Here is a 27,187-nt window from a genome sequence, read left to right as displayed (position 1 = left end):
CATCTCTCTTTTCAAATTAGTTTGTCTGGATATGTGTCCAAGAATGGGATTGGTGGATCATAGGGCATGTGTTCTTATTCTGCGTGCATCTAAGAGAGGCATTTTCAGCTCCACATTGGAGCCATTACATTTTATTATATTTAGTGCATTTTAAATAATGCAAATAATATATTAATATATTTTTAGTAAAAATTTCAAATAATTACATATATATGCAGAGTAAAATGTGGTAATTTGTTTTCTGAACTATTGGTGAAGCTCTTTGTATATTTTCAGCCTCTGCATCATCCTGGAGTAATCATTTCCCTTAATTTCTTTTAAAGTTACATCTTTGGGTTCGGGCTCTTAGTTCTATACTACCAGCACAGGAGGAAGAAGCCTGCAGTTTCATAGCTCTCTGTCCAGCTAGGAAACCACACTGCCTTTTTTGCCTATTTTCTCAGGCCCAGGTCATCTTCCCATATCCTTTTCTTTCATACAGCAGGCCCCAAGAACTCAGTTCACTCTCTGTTCCCCGGAACAGGAACATACATTAGATGAGAAGTGAGAGTTTATTCACAGACATTTGAGTAATTAGGCTTTGGAGATGCAGAGATTGAAATAAACAAAGATGATTTCTAGCCTTAAGGAGCACCCTGTCATGTGGGGAAGATAGAAACATAAATATTTGATTATATTATAATGCGGTGTGCTGTGCGAAAGGCAAGAATGAGAGGCTATGGGAACAGGAATTAAGGCACCTAAAGGGCACAGTTAAGGAAGGCTGGACTGAGGAGGCGATTTGCAGCTGAAGGATGATGTCAGGGCATTTCTACTCTTGAGGCATGAAGGCGTAGGGAGCTGCCAGTCATTCAGTGTGGCTGGAGGCTAGAATGTGAGCGTTTGCTCTTGCTGGAGATATGAGTCATCCTTTACCCCTTCTTTTTCAGTTAATACCAAGGGCTATTTACTCTACCTCCTAAACATAATTTTAATCCATCTACTTTTCTCTATTTCTACTACCACTATCCTAGTCTAAGCTATCATTCATCATTTCAGTAATCCACAGATTATTGAAAGAAGTTCTTAATGGTCTTCCCACATTTATTCCTGGTCCTCCTTAGGCCTTTCTTTTTAGACAATAACCCAAATGAGCTTCCAGGTACACATTTCTGATCATGCCACTTCCCTCTTTGACAGTCTTCAGTTATTTCTCTTCGGTCTTAGAATCGGGTCCAAACTCCTTAAAATAGTTTACTGGGCCCTCCGAGATTGGTCTCTGCTACTTCTAGCCTTATTTTATACCTCTCCACTGCCCCCACCCCCCACTTTGTTCTTGTTCTTTGGCTATACTGGCTTCTTCCTTGAAGGGCCCAACGTCTTCTCTGGCCCTTGGCTATGACACATTCTCTTTGCCTGGAGCGCTGGTCTCTCTTAATCAGCTCTACTCTGACTCATCCTTAAATTCTCAGAGTAAATATCACTTCCCTTTTCCAGGGAAGCTTTTCCTGATCCCTGAGCCTGGCTGTTTCCACCTTGTAATGCCATATTTCTAATTAAGTGATTATTTATTTATTTTTGGCTCTGCTGGGTCTTTGTTGCCTTGCAGGCTTTTCTCTAGTTGCTGCGAGTGGTGGCTACTCTGTAGCTGCAGTGCGCAGGCTTCTCGTTGAGGTGGCTTCTTTTGTTGTGGAGCACAGGCCTGTGGGCTCAGTGATTTCAGCGCCCGTGCTCTAGAGCATAGGCTCAGGAGTTGTGGACCACGGGCTAAGCTGGCTCCTTGACCTGTGGGATCTTCCCGGACCAGGGATCGCACCCACGTTTCTTGCATTGGCAAGCAGATTCTTTACCACTGAGCCACCAGGGAAGCCCTGATTAAGTAATTTTAGATGCAGTTTTTCTCTTATTGGTTGAAGTCTCTGTTGTTAGATTCAAGCCTTTGTGAGAGTGGGGTCCATATTTGGTTGCTCATTGCTTTATCCCCAGTGCCTGTGTATAGAAGATTCTACATAAATCTTAGTTGAGTATATAAAGGAGGGGAGGAAAAGTGAGGGATGAAACTGTAGAATTAGGAAGGGCCAGGTTCTTCATAAATATTGAAGAGTTTGAGTATCTAATAAGGACTTTTAAGCAGGGGAATCACATAATCAGATTATATAATGATCACTCTTTTCAATACTTTTAATGTTGAAACAGATTTGTTTTTCTTTTTTTTTTAATTTGTTTTTTGTTAATTTTTTTCTTTATTTTCTAAAGGAAAAAATTTTTTTTAATTGCAGAGATAACATCAATTCACTGTATCTAAGTCAGACAAAAACAAAGTTTAAAATGAGAGTCACTTGTTTTCTTTCCTTCAGAGGCACCACTATTAACTATTTGGAAGTTCTTTCAGACAGTTTTCTAAACTTTTACAGGTGTGTGTCTATGTATACACACGTGCCTGCAGACACATGAAATGTATTTTTAAGCAAAAATGGGTTTATACTACATATACCAACATACAATTTGCTTTTCTGAATTATCCACTGGACATACAGTTACTTATGCTATAAGGTAACACATGCGTTCCTAAAAATCATTGTGCTGTGCAAAATTGCACAATAAAAACCACAGAGCTGACGGGGAAAATGGGGTTAGGAGAATAACACTCAAAAGCTTCCTCAGTGACATAGTTTTAAAAAAAGATAAGAACCTAATAAAACAGTTGTTGTGTTTTCTACATGTTCATTGGTCAAGAAGTATGTAAATACTGTCTTGAAAAAGACATAAAGTTTGCTTGTAGAGTGGGTTTTGGAAGGATTGCGGCTTGCGAGTTATGGTGAAGTGATGGAAGGAGAGTTCCTTGAAACTGGACCTGCAGGTAACACCAGATGGGCTTAGGCGTGGCTCAGAATGTCAGCTCACGTGGTGAACTGCAGTAGCTGGTGAATGTTTGGGGTGTGTGTATGTGTTTTGTGTGTTCCTGTGCAGCTCTGTTCAGCTGGGTGGAGTTTTCTGTGTTTACCTGTTGTTTCTCCCGAACAAAATAAAAGTTTGTGTTAGGCTCAGACTGTTCCCTAATAAGTTGATCATGATGGAACACATTTGTGTCTTCAAAATAAGGGTTACAGCAGGACTGTGTTTCCACTTGCCCAAGAATATCTTTTCTTAGTACGTCCTTAGTATGGCTGTATGATATTTTATTATAAATAAAATGTATGCCATGTAATTATCTGTGTAATTTAAATATTTGCTCGTGTTTTACTTGCTTATCCACTCCAGTTGTCCTTTTTGAGTGATTAGCCTTGACAGAAGTTGCTCCTTTGACAACTCCTGGAGAGTTTCTAGCACAGACTGCTACAGTTGCTACGATTCAGATCCATGGATAAGAAACAGAAAATTTGGCTTCAAGTGGTTGTTAGTAATGATAGTCAGCTCCAAACTAGTTTGTTCTCTCTCTGCCAAGCGTGAGCTTTGGCTTTCTTTCTGAGTGGCTACAGGAGGTTAGCTTGTGGGTTGTTGGTTTTCAGTCTTGAGATGTGGTTTGGGTTAAACATGCAACCTGGGGAGGGACTGCCAGCCCCAGCTGTAAGTGGCATCCTCTGAAACTGTTGCGCCTCACATTTAGGCTGTCTCCCTGCCAGCTAGGCCACTCCCAGTTCAGTGTCACCAGGGTTCCAAGCATTCTTTATTTACTGAATTTGCCTCTGCTGTGTCTCAGCTTCCTTTGAAAATCAGGAAAGTGTCCTATTTAGCAAATGAGCTGTTGCTGAGCATGAGTTAATCGAAGGATATGGAATGATGGCAGCAGAAATAATGTTCATACTGAAAGGCGAGAGTCTCTGTTGGAAATGCCGAGGATTTTCTGAGACCTGATTGCTCTGTTACCAACATCTCGAATGCAGTGTGGCATGTGTCCATCTGCTGGTAGAGAATGAGCAGGTGATAATGAGAGCCGTTTGTTAGATGTTTGTCTCTCAGACTTCAGTGAGTTCTGCTGTGGCATGATTTGGTTTGCCATGCTCAGCATTTTGCTCAACCCATTGTGATTGTTGTATGTACAACACCCTCAGTGCTATATGTAGAAATATGTCTTTAGACAAGTTAAATGTCATTGTATATTTGGCTAAGCTCTTGCCAGACCTTCTCTTTGGCTCCTCTGAATATTTTTGGAGGGTCAGACTAGACTGAATCTCAGTAGCTACTAATACTTGTCATTAGGCCTTTCCTTATTTGAATCTCATTATTTCACCCACCAAATGATATTGTTTGCCTTGGTCTTTTTTTTTTCTCCTCATCCTTCTGTCACATTCCATTATTTTATTTCTTTGCATAGTATCTTTTTTTTTTTTTTCAGGATTTATTCAGATCTGGAATTTAATGCAGTTACCCCTGAGTTTTTAGAGTGGAAGACTATATTCTGGGTCCAGTGCTTAACCAGACTGGTTAACCTGTACTATTGTGCCAGTTTTGTGCTAAGATCATAAAGATAAGTGCAACATTGTTATTTCCTCAAAGTGTTTAGAGTCTAGTTCATGGGTCAGCCAGCTTTTTTATGAAAAACCAGATAGTAAATGTTTTAGATTTTGTAGGCCATATGGCCTCTGCTGTTACTCAGTTTCGGTGCCACGGTCGTCACAGACAAAATGTAAATGAATGAGCATGGCGGTGTTGCAGTGAAGCTATTTACAAAGACAGGTAGCAGGCTAGCTTTGGCCTGCAGGCCTAGTTTGCCAGCCTCCGGGTGAGTGGGAGGAATGGCTCCGTAAAGGGAATGTTTCCGTCAACAGTTGATTATTGTTGTCTGTGGTAGTTATGTTCTGTAAAGTCAACATAGACATTGAATGAGCAGGTACTGAATGCTCTTAATGGAAATTCAGGGTTAGGTTCCTATGAGCCTCTGGTTACAAGATTTTCATCAACTTATCGGTACACATGTGTGTTTCAGTTTAAAGACAAGTTATTTAATATATTGTTGATTCATTAACATTGAATTCATGACCCACAGCACCAATCATGCCCAAGCAAACTTATCTAGCACATGTATTTTCTCTTTAAGGCACATCACAGCCTTCTCATGTTTAGGAATCTTAGCATTTCAGCACTGTGCTTGGGGACCGTTTTAATCAGTGCATAAAAATGTGGGAAATGTGGCACTAAACAGGCCACAGAAAGGACACTTGTTTAAAGTGTGAGAGAATCACCGTGCTCACTCTCAGCTGGGAATATGCTTACGAGGTGACTCGTTTCTTTTGCTGCTCTGTGCGTGTTCACAAATGACTGTGAAAGCACCGTGAGTATTGAGTTCGGTGCTACTAGTAAGTTTTAGTGAGTCTGTGAATTCACAAATACAAAATCCACAGATAGGAGGACCGCCTGTCGTGAGGGAGTATGTCTTGCGTGCCATGGAAGCACAGAGAAGGGCATAGTCCAGTCCAAGTGGGGGCATGGGCTGTGGTGGGGAAGGGAAGGGCCAATTCAGAAGGATTCCAGGGAAAGTTAACTAAGGAGAGTGAAAGAGAATGTTCCGAGTAGGGGGAACAGCCTGAGCAGAGACAGAGGCCATGGACACAGCAGAGGGTCTGCAGGGTATCTGAAGCCGTGATAATTTGGAGGAGGATGTGAGAAAGCTGGAGTGGTAGAAAGACCGAACCTTCCACAAGACCACTTTCTGGTTTGGTGCTGTAGGTATACATGGGTGTGGTGGTCAGGAGGTTGGTCTTATGACATCCTTCTGGATTCTGGAAATAACATTTTGGTTCTGGAATTTCTCATTGTTTCCTTGTCATGTCTGCACTTCTAATTCAACAAAAGCAATACCATTCCATTCATTAAGTTTGGTAGGGTGAAAGTTGACTGAATTTTTTGCCCCATAGTTTGCTGACTAAAAGGATGACTATTTTAGATTGTGCTTTAGGCATTCCTAATGAATGTGGAGAAGGTACTAGTGTCTCTTGTGTCTTGGTGGTTGGAGGAAATTGTTAATGGCTTCAATTAAGAAGGGCAAAGTTTTTTTCATACTTACATTTTTATTGCTTTTAAAAGTTCACAAAGCCAACACATGTTTATTGTAAAAAGTTTGAACATGCCAATAAACACTTACGTTTTATCACCTAGAGATAACTATCATTAACATTTTAGGGTATGCTCTTCCTGGCATTGAGATCAGAAATGTCTCATGCTCAATATGCTGGAAAATCCATGCCTAATTTTTAACCTAGAGTCTGGTTAGGAAAGTGGTATTCTAATTTCTTAGGTCAACAGAGTTATCCATATCTTGGTCTTCATCAAAGTAGCACAGTTAGAGTGACAACTGTAATGTCCTCTCTCATGCATAAAGAGAAACTTCTCAAGCCACATGAAGAAGGAAGGGTTCAAGAAAGGTTAGGCATCTAATAGGACTGATTATTGTTTTTGAAAGATTGAGTCTGAAAGGATACATTTCATGGGGAAGCATCTTGAATGAGGAATAAATTGGGGCATAAAGGATTAAAGCGAGGCTCCCTGGGCTTAGGAAATTTATGACCTTGTTTGGAAAGCTGGATTCTTGTTGGGGAAATTTCTAGGCAGTTATGTTGAGGTTGGTTTCTAGGTAGGTGGGAATAGGGATTGGAAGATCTAGTAAAGGAGTGATTGCCTTTTTAGATATTTTAATTAAAGACATATTTTTGAATGGGGTAATATAGTTTGTATGTCTATATATAAAATATAAAGTCTATATATATATAAGAGGAATTCCTGGGTGGATCAGTTGTAAAGAATCCTCCTGCCAATGCAAGAACCGCAGGAGACACGGGTTCAATCCCTGTGTCAGGAAGATCCTCTGGAGGAGGAAACAGCAACCCACTCCAGTATTCTTGCCTGGAAAATCCCATGGACAGAGGAGCCTGGCAGGCTACAGTCTATGGGGTCGCAAAGAGTCAGACACAACTGAGTGACTGAGCATGCAGGTATTTATCAGATAGATATATGATTGTCCGTTAGTAGTATGTCATACACACTGTTATTCATCTTTTTTTTTTATTTTTATAATATCACTTTTGGACTTGAGAGTTAAGAGATCTTTCCATGAGTGATAGCCTGCAAGTCCATTATATCTCTTTAGGATTTGGCAGCTTGTTAGCTTTCATTAATTTTGTCCAGCATCTTATATGTCAGAGGCAGGACAGTGCAGAGGTTAACAGCTTGGGTTTGGGGAAGTCCTAAGTTAAGTCCTAGCTTTATCAGTTATTAGCTGTGAGACTTTGGGCATGTTTAATCTGACTGTGCTTCAGTTTCCTCATTTGTAAGGGGGTGATAACGATAGACTAAATGAGATAATGCACGTAGAGAGCAATGAGTGGCATATTGTAACTTCCATACAGTGGTAGTAGTTGTTACTGACATGTTTTTGTTATAATGCTCTTTTAAGCTATTAGGTTTGATTTTGCATTTTTCAGTTTCTAACCAAAGTGAACCATAAAGCTTGATAATTCACAAACTGACAGCCCACTGTCTAAATGCAGACTGTTCATTTGATCTGAGGAGTTTTATTTAATTATGAAAAATTTCAAACACACACAAGAAAATAGCATAACGAACCCTCATACCTGTCACCCATATTTTCCACGTTTGTTTTGGCTTCTTCTCCGCTCATTCCCTGCTGAAGTATTTTAAAGCAAATCCTAGATATCACATCACTGCATCCGTACATATTCCACTTCCGTACATGCCTTTAAAAAAAATAGCAGACTTTTTCTAAGTATCACAGGGCCATTCCCTTGCCTTTCCTTGGTGTCATTCAACATCTGATCTATAATTTCACTTCCCAATTCATCTATCAAATGTCTTCTTATAGTTGGTTTGTTCATAGCAAGATCTATATTATCTCCTAAGTCTCTCTTAATTAAGACCAGCTCTGCCTTCCCTTTTAAAAATTTTCTTCATGTCACTTGCTGCTTAAAGAAGCAGGTCAGTTGTCCTGTGGCATTTCCACATTTCTGGATTTGTCTGTTTCCTCGTGGTATCATCTAACCTCTTCCTCTAGCCCCATGTAACTCTAAATGAGAGTCAGCACAGAAGCATGGTGTGATACTTTCAGCCTTTTTAGCAAGAGTGCTTCACTGGTGGGACTGTGAGTGTCATTCTGTACTGTATCAGGAGGTGTCTGATTAGTTCAATAACCAGAGTTCAGGTACACATAGATTTTGTTGGTTTTATTTTTAAATTACAACGAGTTGCCAGCTAATTCTAAAAAAAAAAAAAAAAAAAATCAAGATCTGGCAACAATTCGCCAGAGCTGAGCAGGCTACTCAGCCTTAGTTTGTCACTAGCCCCGTCCCCCTCATGTTGCTTGCTTACACCACCCACCTTGCCTGTGCAGGCATTTGATTTGTGATCCATGCTCCAGAAGGGCCACCAAAGTAAGACATTACATTCCAGGTTTTTTAGGACCTGTTTAGGTTGTTTCTCAGCGATTCCGTTTAAGATTGCCAGGCGCACCCAACCGGGCCTGACTTGGGCAGGGAGGTGCCTTGATCGTTGGGCCATAGGTGTTTTTGCTGGGGACGTTGTCACTGGTGCTGACCCATAACCCACTTAGCAGTGCGTCCTGCTGCCTGCTGGCTTGCTGTTTGTCTGCTGCCCAGTGGTGAACCTGGGGAGTCCAAAGGTATCACTTCTGTTTCCTAATGAAATTTGTGCCTGTGGGAATTGAGGCCTACCTGCAGAGCTCTGGGACAGAGCTCTTTCCTCAACATCCTGTTGCAGCCAAACTTGGTGAAAAGTGAGAAGTTACATTGCCTAAGCGTGTGAACTGAAAAGCTTTAGGCTGGTTTTCGTAAAGTCTGAATGCCACCCACCAAACCAGATGGTTAGAATAAGCTTTTCTGATCTCAGGTAGTTTTCCCCTTGCCCAGGCCTTTTAGTAACTATCTGAAGTTTCTGGCAGAGTGAGAACCTTGTTTGCCAAGGTATCGGGATCATCTGCCTGGAATTTTGTGTGCTGCCCCTGCGTGCATCTCCTGTGTCCATGTTTCCGTGGTGGTTTTTCCTTCAAGGCCCTGTGATAAGTTCCTTCAAGGCTCTGTGATAAGTTGATGGTTTCCTTTCTGACTCTGAATACATGGCTCTACAAGACTGGGAGGTATATGAGGTATATGTTTTTTTTTCCTTGCCTTTAATCAAGAGTCGAGCAATGTGAACATTGGCTGACAAAGGAGCACAGCTTCACTGTGAGAAACCCAGGCCAGATGGCCTGGTAGCACAGAGGTCTCATGTGCTCAACTTGTTTGATTTGCTCAAAGGTTTTTTTTTACGTATGCTGTGCAGGTGGCATTTTCTTCAGACCCATCCTTCGTCTTGCTTTTCAGTGCCCCGTGCATAGCTTGTGCCCCTGAGCTGCTGCTGTGGCTGCCACCGCTGCCACCACTGTAGAGGAAAGCTGTGGTGTGTGGGTGGTACACATCTAATGTCTCCACCTTCTCCTTACCCTCTGGCCCCCCATCCATGAATACAGCTATAGCTGAGAGCGTGGTTAGAAGGCAGGATGCCTTGCCTTGTGTTGGAGTGAGTTCCAGTTTCTAGGGTTGCGTCATGATCCTTCAGGTTGGCACTTGTAATGCTAGTGCCACTGTGAAGTCAAAATAGCTTTTGACCTGATTTCCTTTGGGTAGCGTAAGCATTGATTTAATTTACAATAATAGAGAAGAGTTGAGTCTCTATGCTGGCAGGTAAATGTTTTGTCCTTGGTAACTCAGTTGTTTCATTGCCCCATAATTATATCATCATAGCAGAGAATGTTAGCTTAATTTTTTTTGCCTCATACACACAGAGATTTTGTAACTGTAAGGTGGACACCATGTATGTTTCAGGGTTGCTGTGGGTATTATCTTAGCTTCATGCCGTTGATGTGGTCCTTGCCTTTTGTAAAGTAGTTTGCAGTGTGTACCCCGTATCATTCTCCTCCACCCTGGCAACTATCTGAAAATATTTTTCTGTGAACTGAGATTTGACAGCGTGTGGTGACGGGTTCATCCGAGCCTCTTTCTTCAGGACGAGGCTACAGCTTGGCTCTTTTTCTCATGCCATAAGAAAGTTATCTCATGAAGATAACTTGGTGAAATAACTGTCAAAGAAAAGCAGAACCGGGACTGGGTTTTTTCGGATCTTGATCCTATGCCTTTGCGGTGAGGAACAGTCCCCACCAGGCGAGGACTGATCCGCCTGCCTGGATCACTGCTGGACTCTCAGGCCGATGTCTGTCTTTGTCTCTTTGTGGTTGGCCGGGAGTGGAAGTTTCTCAAAGTACATTGGCCCTACCTGCAAACCCTAACGCCTCACATGACCTCGGTCACCAAACCACTTCAGGGCTTTATTTTTATCCCAGCCGTTTCGTTTCAAGATGTGAGGTTGGTTTCTTTCCTCTAGCAGAGCAGAGTTCTCTAGGGGGACGAAACAGAGTGCCAGGGTGCAGTTGAGGCTGGTTAGACACCAAAACCACACTCTTCGTCTTTCGGGGCTTGAGACGTGACATAAGCCATGCTGCAAACACCAGCTTCCACATGGTGAAGAAACCTGGTCAGAAACTCGCTTCATTTAGTGTTTGTGTTCGTTTAATTTATGTCTTTAGACAAGTACAGTGAGGAAGAGGTGGACCTGCCCCATTCTGCTTCAGCCAGAAATCTAATTCTAAGAATGGACACTGGCTTACAATCCAGTATTTCCCGGCTTAAGGTTTTTTGTCTTCCCCAGGGGTGTTGATGAGAACTCTCACAACTCACCAGGTCTCAGGAAACCGGATTACCAACATATCCTGTTCGCGTGCTTGTGTGTATTCTGTGTTACCCACAGGCCACTTTCCACCCCACGTGACCTTTAGTTACCATCCGGAAAGTCAGGACCCAGATACCAGTCAGATTTTCCAGGCTTTGGTTTGGTTTAGACGTTTTAGAAAATGTTAACAGTAGTAATTTTACAGAGACTTTCTCGCATGGCACGCATAGTGAATGGGAAGTTAGACATCCTGAAGGGAGGAGGAAAGGCTGCCCCTGTGCTCTTTTCAGTAACATGTTTGAAAATGTGAACATTCACAAGATAGCTTGCTACTGAAATGCGCAGGGATGGAGAAGAGAACTATCTTGATTGGTTAGAAGTCGAGTCCATGCCCCAGTTCTTAGGTTTCAAGACTAAATTCTGAAGTTCTTGTTGCCTTTGTAAACTTTGTAATGCTTATTATTGGAGTTGCTGATAACACACTGCACTGAATATTGTTTTAGTCAGCATCTCTCTATGTAAATGGACTGTAATGAGTCAGATCATCAAGACTGCCAGTGGCCTGCAGCTATACTCTGCTCAGTCCTAAGCTCAGTCGTGTCTGACTCTTGGCAGCCCTGGGAACTGTAGCCGGCCAGGCGCCTCCGTCCATGGGATTCTCCAGACAAGAATACTGGAGTGGGTTACCATGCCCTCCTCCAGGGGATCTTCCCAACCTAGGGATCGAACCCAGGTCTCTCTCGCCTTGCAGGCAGATTCTTTACCCTCTGAGCCACCAGGGAAGCCCTAAGAACTACTTTATTACCTTCTTAAGTAAGGAGTTGTTTAAAAAGAAGAACATGTGACAGAGAGATGTGCGTGGCCCAGAAGGCCTAAACTGTTTAGTGCCTGACCCTGTGCCAACTAAAGGTTGGCCCACCGCTGCTCCAGAAGCTGGACAGGTGAAGGCAGGCAACCCAGAGGACGTTGATTCTCAACGGAGGTGTTTCTGCCTTTTGGAGACACAGTTCACTTTTCAGGTCTGTCACCATGGGATGTTTTGGCAACCCACTCCAGTGTTCTTGCCTGGAGAATCCCAGGGACGGGGGAGCCTGGTGGGCTGCCGTCCATGGGGTCGTACAGAGTCAGACACGACTGAAGCGACTTAGCAGCAGCAGCAGCACCATGGGATGTTTAGCATTCCTGGCCTGTCCACTAGATGCCAGTGGCTGGCCTCCACTCTTCCAAGTATCCCCTGGGAGGGGTGGAAGTATTTTGGTTGCGAACCACTGATTTAGCACCTACTGAGATTAGAAAAACACCTTGTTAAGGTTTCTTCCTTCATTTCCTCTCAGAGAAACAGACTTGGCATTTGGTCCTTCACGGCATAGGGATCAACCACAGTGAGGGAATTCCAGGCACTGGCGGAATAAGGAGAATTTTCAGTGTGGAGTAAAAAGGTTGTAAGGAAGCCATTTAATGAGTGTGTTTGTTGCTTGTTCACCCATCAAGATACTCATTCAGGTTGGTGTGTGATTTGTGAAAGGTTTGTTTTGATGTTGGCCCTGCCTTAAAAAGCATGTTCCTCTCTCCGTGAGAGGAAGAGTGGCCATCTTTGACCTTAACGTCCAGATGATTTTGAGATCTGTGGGAATCGGTACGGTGTACTTGAGAGACTTGTTCAAAGCCAATGTAAAGACGTAGTTTTGGCATCTCCTGAATAACCTGATATCCAGACTTAAGCCAGAACTCTGGGGTTAGAGAATTTTCCAGCCTGGGAGAGCCGACTGAGAAAAGTCCTCCTCTGGCTGCTCACCAAGTTAGACAAGGGAGCAATCAGCTGCTGATTTCCAGCCAACTGGAATGTATGTGCGGGTGTGCTATAAATCGTCCCCTAGGATCCAGCTCCTAGCCTGCGAAGAAATTCTCATTCCAAGTGAGAATGAGACCCTTCCCCTGCACCCATGTTCAAGCTGCAGCTGCTATAGGAAGGAATGGAGGAGTGAGGCAATGTTACCAGTAGTGAGTGGGAGCGGCTCGCTTTCTGTCCAGCATTCTGCCTGTCGGGTGGGGGGAGAGACTGCACTGGCCTCTGTTTTCTCTGCCTTTCTCACCAGTTTCCTGTGTTTCTTTAAGTTTCTGACCCTGCTGGTGGGGAGATGTATCTGCGGTCCTGTGATTTGCCATCCCTCTCTACTCTTTAAGGTCTCAGGATTTCATCTGTCTGGTCTTTTTTCGCTGCCTTGGGTGTGATGTTTGGGCTAAGGTAGAGAATGTAAAATAGCTGTCTTCTTGGCGTGTGATCTTACCCCAGTCGGCAGACTCTTTGTTCGGCTCCAGGGGGAAACTCAGGTTTTTCCCCTCCTGAAAGCTTTTCCCTTTACTCATAAATATTTAATATTGAAGTTACTGCTCAGTTTTATTTTCCCAAGTGTTGGTAAGTAGGCTCTCTAGACCAGAAGGAACTTAAAATATGATCGATGCTTTCTGATGCTCGAGTCCCTGTAAAAATCTATTTACCACACAGTTTTATTATTGAGAGTTTCAGTGATTTTTCCAGTTGTTTGTTTTCTGTCTCTCTGCCGATTCAAGGTTTACTGAGAGTCTGCTCTGGGAATCTTGAGGCACCTCTCCTCCTGTTGCTCTTTACTTGTCATTCAGGCCTAGAACATGCACCCAGGTGACGTGTTGGTCCCTGGTCGCATTGCTCTGACTGAATCGTACTTTGGTGTAAAGTTGTCATTCGGTTCAATTCAGTCACTCAATCGTGTCCAACTCTTTGTGACCCCATGGGCTGAAGGCTGCACATCAGGCCTCCCTGTCTATCACCAACTCCCGGAATTTACTCAGACTCATATCCATCAAGTCAGTGATTCCATCCAATCAACTCATCCTCTGTTGTCCCCTTCTCCTCCTGTCTTTAGTCTTTCCCAGCATCAGGATCTTTTCCAGTGACTCAGTTCTTCATATCAGGTGGCCAAAGTATTGGAGTTTCAGCTTCAGCATCAGTCCTTTCAATGAATATTCGGGACTGATTTCCTTTAGGATGGACTGGTTGAACAGTATGAACAGTAAGGTCATCAGCCTATATTAAAACAATAAAGAGGTCTAGGGAATTATTGCTGTTTTCATTACCAGGTCTCATTGTGGAAACTGTGGGACAAATTTTTGTTTTCAGTATCAGAGATAGTTGTGTGGTAGGTTTTTGGTATTTTTTTTAAACCTCATGCACATTTACTAATTTGTTAATTCAGAATAATTCTCTCTTTTAATTATTCCAGAGGTTAGAACTGAACTCGTAACTGGCTTTAGTAAGTGTCAAGAGTTTCTGGCATGCTTTTTTTGTCACGTCCTTACTACTCCTGACCTCTAATCTTTATCTCTCTGGCTCATTTTCTTTTTTAATTTTATCTTGCAGTACAGTATATACTTTTATACGTGGCCTAAATAACTTGCTTCACAGTTTTATATGGACATTTTTCTCTGTTCCCTTGCTTGTTCAGTTGTGAAACCTTTTTCTCAGGTCAGCTAATCATCTCTGAGTGGATCAGGATTTTTCCTGTCCCCATTCAGGTCATTTCCATAAATACTTAGTGAATATTTTTGTATGTTGCTCATTATTCTAGGCACTGCACCTAGAAAGGAAAATGATAAATAGTAGTCCTTCCTTCAAAGATACAGTATAGTAAGAAAAATGGATATCTAAATAAATGCTTCGGAGAAGGCAATGGCAACCCACTCCAATACTCTTGCCTGGAAAATCCCATGGATGGAGAAGCCTGTTAGGCTGCAGTCCATGGGGTCACCAAGAGTCAGGCACGACTGAGCGACTTCACTTTCACTTTTCACTTTCATGCATTGGAGAAGGCAATGGCAACCCACTGCAGTGTTCTTGCCTGGAGAATCCCAGGGACGGGGGAGCCTGGTGGGCTGCCGTCTATGGGGTCGCACAGAGTTGGACACGACTAAAGTAACTTAGCAGCAGCAGCAGCAAATAAATACTTAAAATGAAATGTTGCGTGTGAATAGAAATACGTACACCATGTAGAGGCAGAACAGAGGGAAAGAAATTAACTCGTGATGAGCAAGGAATGCTGCCTAGAAAAGTGACGTGTCCTTCATTTTGAAGGACGAAACAAGTTCTTCAGGGAGATGTGGGTAGCAGAATTTTCTGGCATGGATTAAAATCATGGTGGTTTCTTCTGAGATTCCTAGTCAGGAGTCTGTCATTAGAACATCTTAGGGCGTGGTACAGATGTCCACACTGATGCTGTCTAATCAGTCTGCTGGAACCGAAGAGTCATCACAGAGTGGATACTTCTAGGCTTTTGATTTGGCCCAAGCTTAGAAGTGAATCCTTCAAATATTCTTCTCTGCTTTATTTTATGCATTAGCAAAGGTTGAGTCATGCTACAGTCATGCCTTCCATCATTCTGGGAAGCTTTCTGAGCCAAGCCCAGCTTGGCTTGGGAATAAGTTATGCTTTGTGTTGTAACCATTGGCAGTAAGTTCTGTTCTTGCTCTTCACACGCATAGTAGGACTGCAACTACTGAAACATATGGGAGAGAGGATTTAGAATAATACCTCTGCTGATTTGCATTTTTCTGGGGTGTTTCTTTCTTGGTAAAGATACTAGAGTCTTACTCTATCTAATGAGATTTTGAGCTGACTTGTGCCACAAATCTCTGAGATATTTAGCCCTAATTTGTAAAGCAAACTATTTGTAAGTCAGTTGACATTCTCTTTGAGGAATCTCTTCGGCATATTTTCTTTAAGACTTCTGGACAGATCTGTAAAACAGTATGGCTTTTAAAATACTTTGAAGTGACATGTATCAAAAGGTTGGCTAAGACACTAGTGGATGTCCTTGCTGCCCCCTCAGAAGCTGTCCCTTGTGGCTGATGCAGACTTGGAGTCAGTTCTTCTGGATCATATTCCTAAGTTTCTTTTTATTTCTGTGAACATGTTTCTCAGGCTCTTTCCTTGTTTCTACATCTGAAAAACGGGATCCACTTTGCACCATCAACAGATCTGGAATGTAACACCTGTGTAGCTTTCTTGCATCTGGGTTGGAGCCACAGACTTTCAGCACGGTCACCTTCATTTTTACCATCTCAGGTTAGAGTTTGATGGGGGTTAGGACACACGGGGTAAAGGGTATTGGCATGAAATAAAGGCTTTTTGTGGGACAGCGGAAAAGGTTGTGGTAATTTAAAGAAAACTTTATTACAGAGTGGTATACATACAGGAAAGGGCCTGTATCAAAGCCATACAGTCTGATAAATTGTCACAGACTGAGCAAACTGTGTAGTCCAGTGTAATTGGTTTTTGACTTGCTGTTTTGTGCTTCCCCTTCCTTTCAACTCTAAACTCACATTTCCCCTATACATTGAATAGGAACAGTGAGAGGGATAAAGCACTGTAAATAAGTTCGGAAAAAGTTAATGCTCATGATTTCCCTGCTTTCTGGCATGCCCAGGATTGATTTTCATTGTTGAGAGAGGACAAGGAGAACACAGAGGAGAATTGCATCAAAGATAAGACATTTGAAAATGTTTGCCATGTCTTTTGAACCAGATATTTTGAGTCTGGGAACCAGCACCCAAAGGATATGACTGACAGAAAACTAGATGGAAGCATGCCTTCCTCCAGTCACAGTGAAACTGAGTCTGTCACCAAAGGTGCTGTGGTCGTCAGCCTCGATGTTGAACACTCTGGCTGTTGGGGGAACAGTGACGTCACAGCCTGTCTGCTCCTGGAGATGTTGGGTCCAGCTGGGATGTGGGATCCCCCACGCTCTGTGTTGCACGTTTATAGCCTTGTCTTTGGTGTCCAGGTAAATGCCAGGCTACGTCAGCTTGTGTTGTCATCTGTGTGTAGCCCGTTTTTATTTCAGCCGTTTTCTTCCCGTCTCCTGCTGGCTGCCAGTGAGGTATAGAGGTGCCTCTGCTGATAAAGAACAGATACAGAAGTTCGCATCCAAACCTGAATAACCATTTTTAACTTGAAACACTGTTCCTAGGAGTCGATGGACCAGAATCCTTTCCTTATTTGGTGCCTTGCTCAAATCCGAAGCTCACGTGAGGTTGTCAGAGCTCCCTGTCATGCTGGCTATTTGCTTTTTTGGTGCCCATGGCAGAATGGTTTGTGAAACCTTTGTGACCACATCTTTCTTAAACTGAACCCTCAGTCTCCTCTGGGTTCTTAGACTAGTTCTTACTCCTCCCTTTCCTGAGAGATTCAGGGGTTTTCCTGTATTGTGGTAGGTGGTAGGCGGGGTGGGGGGGTGGGGGGGTATGTTTTCAGACATTTTTTTCCAGACTTTGCACAGTCCCTTGGTGATAGTCTGTAAATGCACTTGTCTTCTTTGACTCTTGAAGCACTACTTCCTTATTAAACAGGCAGATTGGGGATTTGTCTAGAAAAATGTTAGGGTTTTTATTTTACTAGTTTTATTACTGCTATTTGACTGACATGGAGAATAAGCTTTTATTCGCTTTTCTCACTTTTCTTTTTTCTCCCTTCTGGCCGGCATTATCCTCGGGTGCAGTTGTTAAGTGCTTCCACCAACATGCGTGACATGATCTGGAGTGGAAGTGTCTCCTTCCCTTCATGTGCAAGACATCTCTCTTGGTTTGGACCACTGGTCTCTCAGTGAATGATACCCGAGCCATTGATGGGTTTTGGTTTGAGGTTGCCTTAGCTTTTGGCCTTTAGAAACATCTTTATTGTCATTCTTGGTTCTGCCAAAAGGTTGCTTTTTTTTTTTTTTTTTTTTAAGGTGAAAGGTGAAGAGCTCAGAGTCTGGAAGCAGACTTGGGCTGGACACTTAACCTCTCTGTGCTCAGTTTTCTCATCTGTAACATAGAAATAATAGTAGTACTCACTTCACAGGATTGTCGAGAGGTGAAATGGGCCGATAGTCCTAAAAGGTGCTTAGAAATGTGCCTTACACAGAGAAGGTGCTGGGGGAGTTTTGACTGTCACTAGGGCAGCTGAGCATAACGCTTGCTTTGTTCGGCTAGGAAAACTTGAGCGCTCTGTGTCTGAATTGTGTCTGAGTAGCTTGAGGGTACTTTTAACTCCTAAAGCACAGAGCAAGCTCTGTAAATTTAAGCTCTGTCCTTAGTTGGGAGCTGCCCGCAAGCTTCTGAAAGGTGCAGTCGAATAGTTAAAATCAGCTATTAGGCCACACTTCAGGCTGTGTGGATTATATATTTGGGCAGAAGAGTAGAGTGGTTCCTGCAGCCCTTTGCGCCTTTGGCTGAGCCTCACTCGTGACTCGGGACATGTGTCTCTTCCTCCTACCATGGGGTACACCAGAAGTTGTAAAAGTGGGGAGTATTGTAATCTTAGAGAAAACTCACATCCACCCATCTCTTCAGCCCGCTGTCCATCACTGCTGATCATTTCTCGTCCTGGGATATAGAAACGAATCATTCACTAAAGGACAGCAGCCTGGAGCAGAGCTGACCACTGTGGTGGCCACTAGCCATATGTGGTGACTTAATTGAGATGAAATAAAACTAAAAATTCAGTTCCTCAGTCACAGGAGCCACCTTTCACTCATTTCCCACCTGTGGCCAGTGGCTACTGTATTGGTCAGTGAAGATAAGGAATATTTCCATCACCATGGAGAAATGCTATGGGCAGAGCTGGTCTAAAGACAGGCATGTGTATGTGATTAAGATGTACCGTGAGACCCAGAATCACAGAGGCGTGTGAAACAGTCTCTGCGTCTAGAGGATAAGGTGTCAAGCACAGCCTGGAGTTGGTTTGGAAAGAGGGGTTTAAGCAAGGAAAGGTAGGGCTTTGTTAGATATATTTAATAGAAAGGAGTGTGTGTGAAGGCATTAGACAGAGACTGGGCATAGCAGCAGGGAGAACACGGTGAATTGAGGGCACCATGAATAATTCTTCGTTGCTGAGGGCAGGCTCAGTCAGCAAGAGGGGAGGCAGGAGGAGCAGCCAAAGGCCAAACTGGACAGGCTGTTTGTTCGCCACGTGCTTACAGGTTACTTTGTATGGGCCTGCTGGCCGTGGTGAACAGAGTCCACAAAGCCGTGGTATGTGCATACAAATTGGCAATCAGTGCTGTAAAAGCTGTGGGAACCAGAGCAGTGGCTCTCAAACTTTGCTGCACAGTACAGTCACCTGGGAAGCTTCTAAAAATCCTGATGCCCAGGTTTCACCCCCTCTCCAGTTAAATCAGAAAGAATATCTGAAGATAGAAGCCAGGCATCGAATTTTTCAAAGATTCATAGGCAATTCCAGTGAACTGTAAAGGTGGGGAACCACTGGGCTAGAGGATCAGGGTGGCCACCATACTCTCTTTCCATGTGTCCTCAGAGGGACGGTGCTTGACACGTTCAGGAATCAGGAAGCTGCAGGAGTGGAGGATTTAGATTATCACACAGGACTCTTTGTCGGCCATTGTAAGGACTTTGGCTTTTATTCTCATGTTAGCTGTGGTCTCTTGTCCAGTCTCTTGAGCTGGAATATAGCAGATGGAGCAGTTACTCAGAATCAAAACCCTTAATTCCTGATAGTACTGTTTTTCTTTGAATACTTTTGGATTTTGCCAACTATCCTCCAGAAATGTATGTGTGTGTGTGTATGTATACATACACACACACACGCATATATATGTATTTAAACTTTAAATGTTATCTTGGGGTGTAGCAGATTAACAACGCTATGATAGTTTTCGGTGGACAGCAGCTCAGCCATACATACATGTATCCGTTTTCCCCCCAATTCCCCTCCCGTCCAGGCTGCCACATAGCATTGTACAGCAGGCCCTTGTTGGTTATCCATTTTAAATGCAGCAGAGTGTACATGTCGATCCCAAACTCCCTGTCTCTTCCCCCCATTCTTACCCCCTGGCAGCCACACGTTTGTTCTCTTAGTCTGTGAGTCTGTCAGAGAGAGAGATTTAAATGCTCATAGTGATGAGTATGTTATTTCTCTCCAGCATTAATATTAGTACCGGACTGTTTTTCTTGAGTTTTTTTTTTTTCCTGTGTGTTACCTGGATAATCTATCTTACCATTATCAAATCTGTATGTTTTAATAGATTCTTCAACGGTCATTTACTAAATACGTATTAAGTTCAAACACTATGCTAGGCTGTTTAAAAATATTATTGAAAGGAAATAAGAGAATTTCCAGTGTATTTCTAAAGATGAAATCTGTGTTTCACGTAGTTTGAGTAAGACCTCTATATGATTCTAAAGGCTTCTACTTGGTCTGGGCCACTGCTGGTCTCTGTAAATTGAGTTACTAATAGAACTGGAACCGTTGGGAGTTAGGGACAAAGGATCATTTGAGCATGGAATGATCGTTTTCTTTGTCTTCCTTCTTTTTTCTCTGTTGCCACTGGAGGATTACAGCAGTTTATAAACTGGTCTCCTGGCCTCTGAACACTTTATCTTGCCCCCTGCCCCCCCGCCAAAAAAGCTAAAATTTCTAAACAGTAGCCAGAACGTCCTTTTAAAAATAGAGCTTTGTTTATGTCATTGCCTTGCTCAAAACCATTCAGTGACTTGATCAATGTCAAACTGTTTAACAAGGACTTCTGCAACTTGGCCCAGCCTATTTCTCCAGTCTCCTCCTTGCAGAATCACTCACCTGGTCAGGCTAGTGTGCCACTCTTGGGAGCATCACTCACACTGTCTTCTTTGCTTATGATGCATAGACGTGACTCCTTAATCTACTTTTCCTCTGACATCTCTGATGCTTCTACTGTGGCAATAGATAGCATCCTATACTTGCCCAATCATGGTGCTTTATAATTGGGTTACCCGCCAAGCAGAGATTCTCTCTGCTTTGTTCATAGTTCATGCACAGTATCATGTACCTAGACGATGGCAAGTCAGTTTCTGTTGAATGAATGAATGAGTGGGGTGGACACAGGGTGAGAAGGACCTCACTCACCATCATCAACACACTATTGACCCATTCATTTAAAAGATGGTTTGAACTTGTATATGTGCCTTTGGAAAGCTATTTTCTAATTGCCTACCTGATCACCAAGTGGGAGCTTCAGCCCTTCCTCTTCTCTCCCACTTTGTGCAGATGCAGAGTTGTCCCAGTTCCCCCATTTTTTTTGGGTGGATGGGCATGAGAGTTCCCAGACTCTTTGAGAGAGATGAGTCAGAAAGAAGACTCATTCAGAAAGTAACTCAGTCAGAGCAACAGTGCTGCCCTTTGGCTGAACTTTCTCTCTTTCCCTGTATACCTTGAGATGCTAAGTTGGTGGTACTTCTGAGCTCTAGGTTGTCAGACCACACAGCACAGGGATTCATAAACCTTAGTCTGGCACTTTCCCTTGATTAGGGTTGTTTTGGGAGAACTCCTGGCCCGCTGGCCCAAGTGAAATACTGATTGGGCTTGGGTGTGTTATGTTTTCACGAGGCCCCTTAGCCCCATGGTGGCTTCCAAGCTGGAAGCCTTGAGACCCCATTCGTATTTCTCTGGCTTTCGGGGCGTTTGGGTTCAAAAGCTGTGGGAGCAGCAGTCTGTGGCGTTTGGTGTGTTTTGTGCTGTCATCACAGAACAGGATGATGTTTGCTGAGAAGCTGGCAAGAAAGATTCAGTTTAGTTAGAACTCTGCATCTTTGGGCGTTTAGAATTGGAAGGAGCACTGTGGATTGGCGATTCCCCTGAGCTGGTAGGTGGGAGGGTAGCTGCCAGAACTTCCTGGGGGGTGGTGCTTCTTTTCAAACAGCCCAGGAGCATCATTGCTGTTTCCACTGTGTGTGTGGTAGCCCTCAAGTGTTGTGCAGATCCAAACATTTTTTGAGACCCCAGTGCTACAGATGAGCCCAGGGATCAGCAAGCTTTTTCTGGAAAGAACCAGATAGCATTTTAGGCTTTGGGACATACTCTCTGCTACAGCCACTCAGCTCTGCCTTCATAGGGGGAAGGCAGCCACAGACAATATGAAACAAGCAAGCGTGTCTGTGTTTCAGTAGAGCCCTATTTGTGGACCCCAGCATTTAAACTTTATATGATTTTCATGTGTCATGAAAAATTCTTTCGATTTTCAGTGGTTAAAAAACATACGAACCACTCCTGGCTCATGGACCATACTAAAAAACCCTTCGGCCATAATTTGCTGACCCATGATCTAGCCCAGGGTTTCCCAGTCTGTCTGTTTTTCAGAATTACCTGGAGACATTTTCAAAATGCTGACTCCCAGGCCGCTTCTCCCCTCCCTCAGGACTCTGATTCTGAAGGCCTGGGGAATCTGTATTTTTTGAGCATGTGGACATGCTCAGGGGTGTGGAATTGCTGATACTCATCTCACCCAGCCTTCTCATTTTATTTATTTATTTTTTTGTCTGCATCACTAAAAACTTTTACTACATTTTATATTGAGTATTATTCCATTCTATGGATAGAGACCACATTTTATTTTCATTTATCTATGTCATTTATCACATTTATCTGTTCATCAGTGGATATGTTTTTCCATTCTTTGGCTGTTGTGAGTGATGACCTATGAACACCTATGTGCCAGCTTTTGTGTGGACATGTGTGTGTGTTTCTCTTAGGTATATACCAAGGGGTGGGGTTGCTGGGTCATATGGTTACCTCCTCTTTCCTTTGCACACACTTGCACTTTGGGACGTGGTCTGCTCCCCACACGTGCTCACATGCCTGCCTGCCCTGCCATGCTACGAGCTTCCTTCGCCTTGAGCGCCCTGCTGAAACTAACACCTGCATGTGTGTGGGTTCCCAGTTGCCCAGTCATGTCCAGCTCTTTGTGACCCCATGGATCGCAGGCATTGTCCGAACTGTCCATGGGATTCTCCAGGCAAGAATACTAGAGTGGATTGTCATTTTCTCCTCCACAGCCGTCTCATCTTATTGTTGAAGAAAGAGCCTTAGAAATTTTATGTGACTCATCAACAGTTATACAGCAAATCAGTGGCATAATCAAAATTCAAACCCAGGTCTTGAACCCAGTTCAGTGGTCTTTGTTCAAACTGTTCTATACCACTTCCTACCCCCATAAACAAATAAGTCATAAATACAGAATAGTCACAGATGCGTGATTCTTTCTCTTTTCTTTAAACCTAGTGCCAGTCATCCTCCCGAGAGCCAGCCGGTACTCTGAGCTCGGCTGTCCCCCTGCTCACCGGGTTTTCCGGAGCTGACTGCTGATTTGCCAAACCATTTAGCCCCATTTCCCTCTGGTCTGCTGGCTCTAAGTAGGGGAGATAATGAAGCAATAGCAAGTAAATTGCTTTCATGTAAGACTTTGTTGAGGCAGCACTAAGCTGCTGTGTGAGAGTGAGAACCGTTGTTTGAAGGGGTCCCTAGTTTTAAGAGGCATGTTTTACACTTGAGTTCACATGGCTGCAGTCCAGCCATTTAAGTAGGACATCGCTACATGGAGCTTGGGCTTAATTAGAGCTAATTGAGCTGTCATCCTGCCCAGAACGGTTCAGGGGAGAAGAAACTGAAGGTGAGGAGTAATTCACCATACCTGCTCCATCTCCACCTCGGCGGGGCTCTTTGGGATTTGAGGATTGATTTTTGTGGTTTGCTCTGTCTTGTCCCTACAAGGTTTCTGAGTCTTGCCACCTGACTTGCCTTTACATTGTTCTTCATCTATATCCTGGAAAGAGGAATCACGGACGTTCTAACGAACAGTTTTGTTCCTACTGTGTGGTGGTTATACTGCTGACCTATCCGTTGGCTTCCACATTCTACATCCTCCCTTTCTCTATTTTCTTCTTAGATCTCCCCACCACAGACTTTTGTGCCCGAGGGACAGCGACAGTAAGGGAAGCACAGTCCCCCTGTCACCTTCGTAGTCAGAAGGCCGTGTCCTAGGTTTCGGGGCATAAATGGGGAGCTGGCAAGTTCATATGTTATTTGCTTACCTTTTATTCTTGGACTACAAGTTCTTTGGCTTTGAGGACCCTGTCTTGTTAGTCTGCTCTTGCTTGTGCCTGGCAGGGGCGCTGGGGTGAAGGTGGGCAGCTTCATCTCTGTGCTCACAGTCCTCTTCGCCCTGTAATCTCAGCACTTTACGGAGGTGATGACTGGGCTTTGATGGCAGGCTCTGAGAGTCCTTGACTATTTCTAATAGGTACTGTTGAAACTTGGCCTTCACCCATGTTGTGTCATATCGAAGGGTATAGAGCCCCCTTTTAAAACACAACAAAGTTTTTTTTTTAATACTTGGTGTATAAAAGTAGAGGCATTCCAGATGAATAAATTAGAGAGTGTAGTTTGTATTTCCCCAAACCCTTTAAAGATGCATGCTGGCGTTCCTCTTAATATCAAGTTTTCTCCTACTGTCCTTAAAATGATTCACTTTTCAGATATTCAGTTTTCCATACAGCTCTTTCGAAGGAGGACCAGCTCTCTGGAATTGAAATTGGGCATATTTCAGAGTCCTCTCCTCTGGTGATACCTCGCTGCCTCTCAGCAGCTTCTTTCTCCTTCCTTGCTCTGCAGAGCACTCAGGCAGTTCTGAGTGCTGATAACCAGGGCAGGCATAAAACATTAACTCCTCAGAATGCTTTAATTTGTATTATTTCATTTTATCCTTTTAGCTCTGAGTTAGGTGATATCAGTGGTAGAAATTCCATTTTACAGTTTAAGAACAACCCAAGCCATTTTAACTCATAATCCTATAGTTAATGGCCGGGTAGACTTTACTGTGAGTGTCCTACCCACGATTAGTTTCTCTTTGGGTCATTGCTTTTAGATGTTATAGAAGACTCAGGTGTCCACAGTGAGTGGGTTTTGGACTTTGAACCAAAGAGCCAGGCACCCTTTAATAATGCTAACGCCTTCTCTCAGGGCTACACCCAAGAAGCATTTTTGGTTTCTGGTGAACAGTATATAATTGCACAAGGAAGATCTGGAGGCGGATAGTCTCACCATACGAGGAGAAATGGTTCTTTCTCCACCTAGGAGACCATCCGAGTGCCCTGTTAAGAGTCAAGAAGTTCAAAACGTGAGGCCAGTCCAGGGTGATGTGTTGGAGAGAGAGGAAGCTCAGACTGAGACCTTCCTTCCTGTGGACTTGGTGTCAGTTAAGTTGTCCTAAAGTTCTGCCTCAGCACTTGCTGACTTCGTGTTGATATCTTCGATGAGGCTTAGTCCCATTTTAATCAACGTGTAACAAATCTACTTCCTCAGAATAGCATGCTTTACCTCTCTCTAGAATGTATCTACATTTTAGCTCCTTTCCTGCTCAGAATGTTGGTGACAAATAGAGAGAAACTATATTTAGGGTAGCAGGTACTTTCAGACTAAAAATAAAGCAGTGGTTCTCATTAACCAAGGTCAGAGAGAATGTGTGTGTAGTTTGAGTTTGCTAAGATTCCCTTCACTATCACTAGTTGAGAAACAATGCATTGAAATCCGCTTTCTACTGGATACAGTTAAAATACACTAATGGCAGGTGTGAACTCAGGTAATTAAGTCGGAGTCATCTGCTACCCTGAGGGTGAGGTCTTTGGGAAATACGTAGCTAGAATCACAGTATTGAAAGACCCCGTGGTGCCCTCATTCTATTGCAGGAGGCGTTGTGGGTCACGCAGTATGTTTCCTGCCTAATCAGTAAGGAAAATTTGAAGATAAAACTGAACTACTCTTTCAGTTCTTCTTCCCTCATCAGCCCTCCATGAATAAGCTCACCAGTTCTCTTCCTGAGACAGACGGCAGTTGAAGGGGAGGAGAACTGTTTTGAAGTCCGAAGACCTGGGTTCAGGTTCTAACTCTGCCATGTACTGGTTTAAGTTGCTTCAGTTTTTGAGCTGTGTTGCGGCTGGGGGATCATAACTGGCTTGAATGAGATGGGTTAATACTGTTTATCTAATGACCTTGTATGTATAAATATAAGTGGTTATGGATGAGTTAACCAGTTTATGATTGACAGCTGGAAAAAGGGACAGTTGAGTTAAAACAGGAATAGAGAAATATGTATTTTTATCTTTTTGTTTTGAAATAATTTTATACCCATGGAAAAGCTATAAGAATAATACAAAGAACTCCTGTATATGCTTCACCTGGTTTCCCCAGTTATTAACATTTTACCACTTGCTCATCGGGAGAGGATGTTTGGCTGACAGTTGAGTGTTTACAGCATGCTGCGCATGGGAGGCACTGTTATCTCTGTTGTGTAGAAGAGAAATCTTTGGGAGGTTCTACTTGTTGTATCTCAATCGTGTAAAAGGGGAAACTTAGGGAGGTTACATCTGTTGCCTGAGACCCCGAGGCAGGTAAGTGGCAGAGGTTTGAGGGGTGGGTTTCCACTACCTTCCTTTGCATTCTAGCCCAGGCCTTGCCGCTAATCATGGCAGAACCATTGACCATTCGTTTTGCAGCAGGTCCTCATCTTTCCCTTCTGTTCATGGAACCCAGTGTCCCCCCAGTCCTGACTCGCCTCTCTATAGAGACAGGTTACCTTCCGTAAAGTATCCTTTTTAACTCCAGAATTCAGTGTTTGATCTGGTGTTGCTGATTAAATGTAATTCGTTTAAGCAAAAATAAAGGCTGAAAGACTGAAGATTACGTGCAGTTTGTGGTTGAAGTCGCTGGTGAGGTGAGAATGCCCTCCTTTCCTCACATTCAGTTTCCGTGTGAAATTGGTGGCACTGCCACAATTTGATTGGTTTTCTTTTTTGCAAGAGTATGAGCCTTTTGGGCAGAGCATCCAGGGTGCTGGACCGTTCCTTGTCCTAAGCACCCACTCTTGAGGGATTCTTGATCCTTCTTCGTGTCTGGCTACAAGGCCCTGAGCACATTTCTTCCAGGAGACCAGGGAGGATGATAGGGTTTGATTTTGAGATTACTCCTACTGTCTTTGAAGTTTTTTTCCCTCCCTTGTTTTGCTCAGAAGAGTCTCTCTCCTAGTTTTTGATAGAAGTAGATTTTCTAGAACCTTGAATTGAGGTTGCAAATTTGGTGACTTATGGATGTGAGCCAGATATGGCTGGCAAATGTATGTTTTTGGCTTGCCTAATATTTAAATTTTTGTTGTTGTTGTTAGTAGCTAACATTTAAAAGCCAGAGGATTTCACATAAAAAACCAGCACTCAGTTTTTATTTAAAAGAAGAAAAAAGAGAAAGATTTTAACTTTGGTTTTAAAAGCCAGAGAAGTACAATTTGGTGAGCTAGTTAGTGGTGGCTTTCCTTACCCTTGGTTTCCAAAGAAGAATTTTGCTTTTGGGGTAGGTAGAAAAACAGCTCGTAAGTAAGAGCATGGACTTATGCAGGATCATCGTTATTCCTGTCTTGCCCTTGTCGCTGTTTCATTTTCATTGTATGAGGCCAGAGTGACTTGTAGATGGCAGAGGGCGAGAGGCATCTCACTTTCTGTGCAGCTTGGCTGGTACTGAGCTTCGCCCTGTGCACTCAGGCACTGCTGCCAGCAGGGGGTGCTGTCTCCTCACTGAGCCTGCTGTCCTCTTGGCTCAGCTGAGCAGCAGCTGTTGGGCATGGGCTCTGGGTCTGTGTGAGAGTTT

The 27,187-nt window shown here is 43.4% G+C and overlaps 1 protein-coding gene across 3 annotated transcripts in view; it reads left to right on the top strand.

Moving 5' to 3' along the window:
• SMG6 (SMG6 nonsense mediated mRNA decay factor) overlaps positions 1 to 27,187 on the top strand; it is a 201,269-nt gene that overhangs the window by 20,860 nt on the left and 153,222 nt on the right. The gene's annotated exons all lie outside the window — the stretch shown is intronic.

This window comes from Ovis aries, chromosome 11, assembly GCF_016772045.2.
Source record: "Ovis aries strain OAR_USU_Benz2616 breed Rambouillet chromosome 11, ARS-UI_Ramb_v3.0, whole genome shotgun sequence".
NCBI classification, from domain to species: Eukaryota; Metazoa; Chordata; class Mammalia; order Artiodactyla; family Bovidae; genus Ovis; species Ovis aries.
The sequence above is the reverse complement of the archived record's forward strand: the minus strand, read 5'-3'. Positions and strand labels throughout refer to the sequence as shown.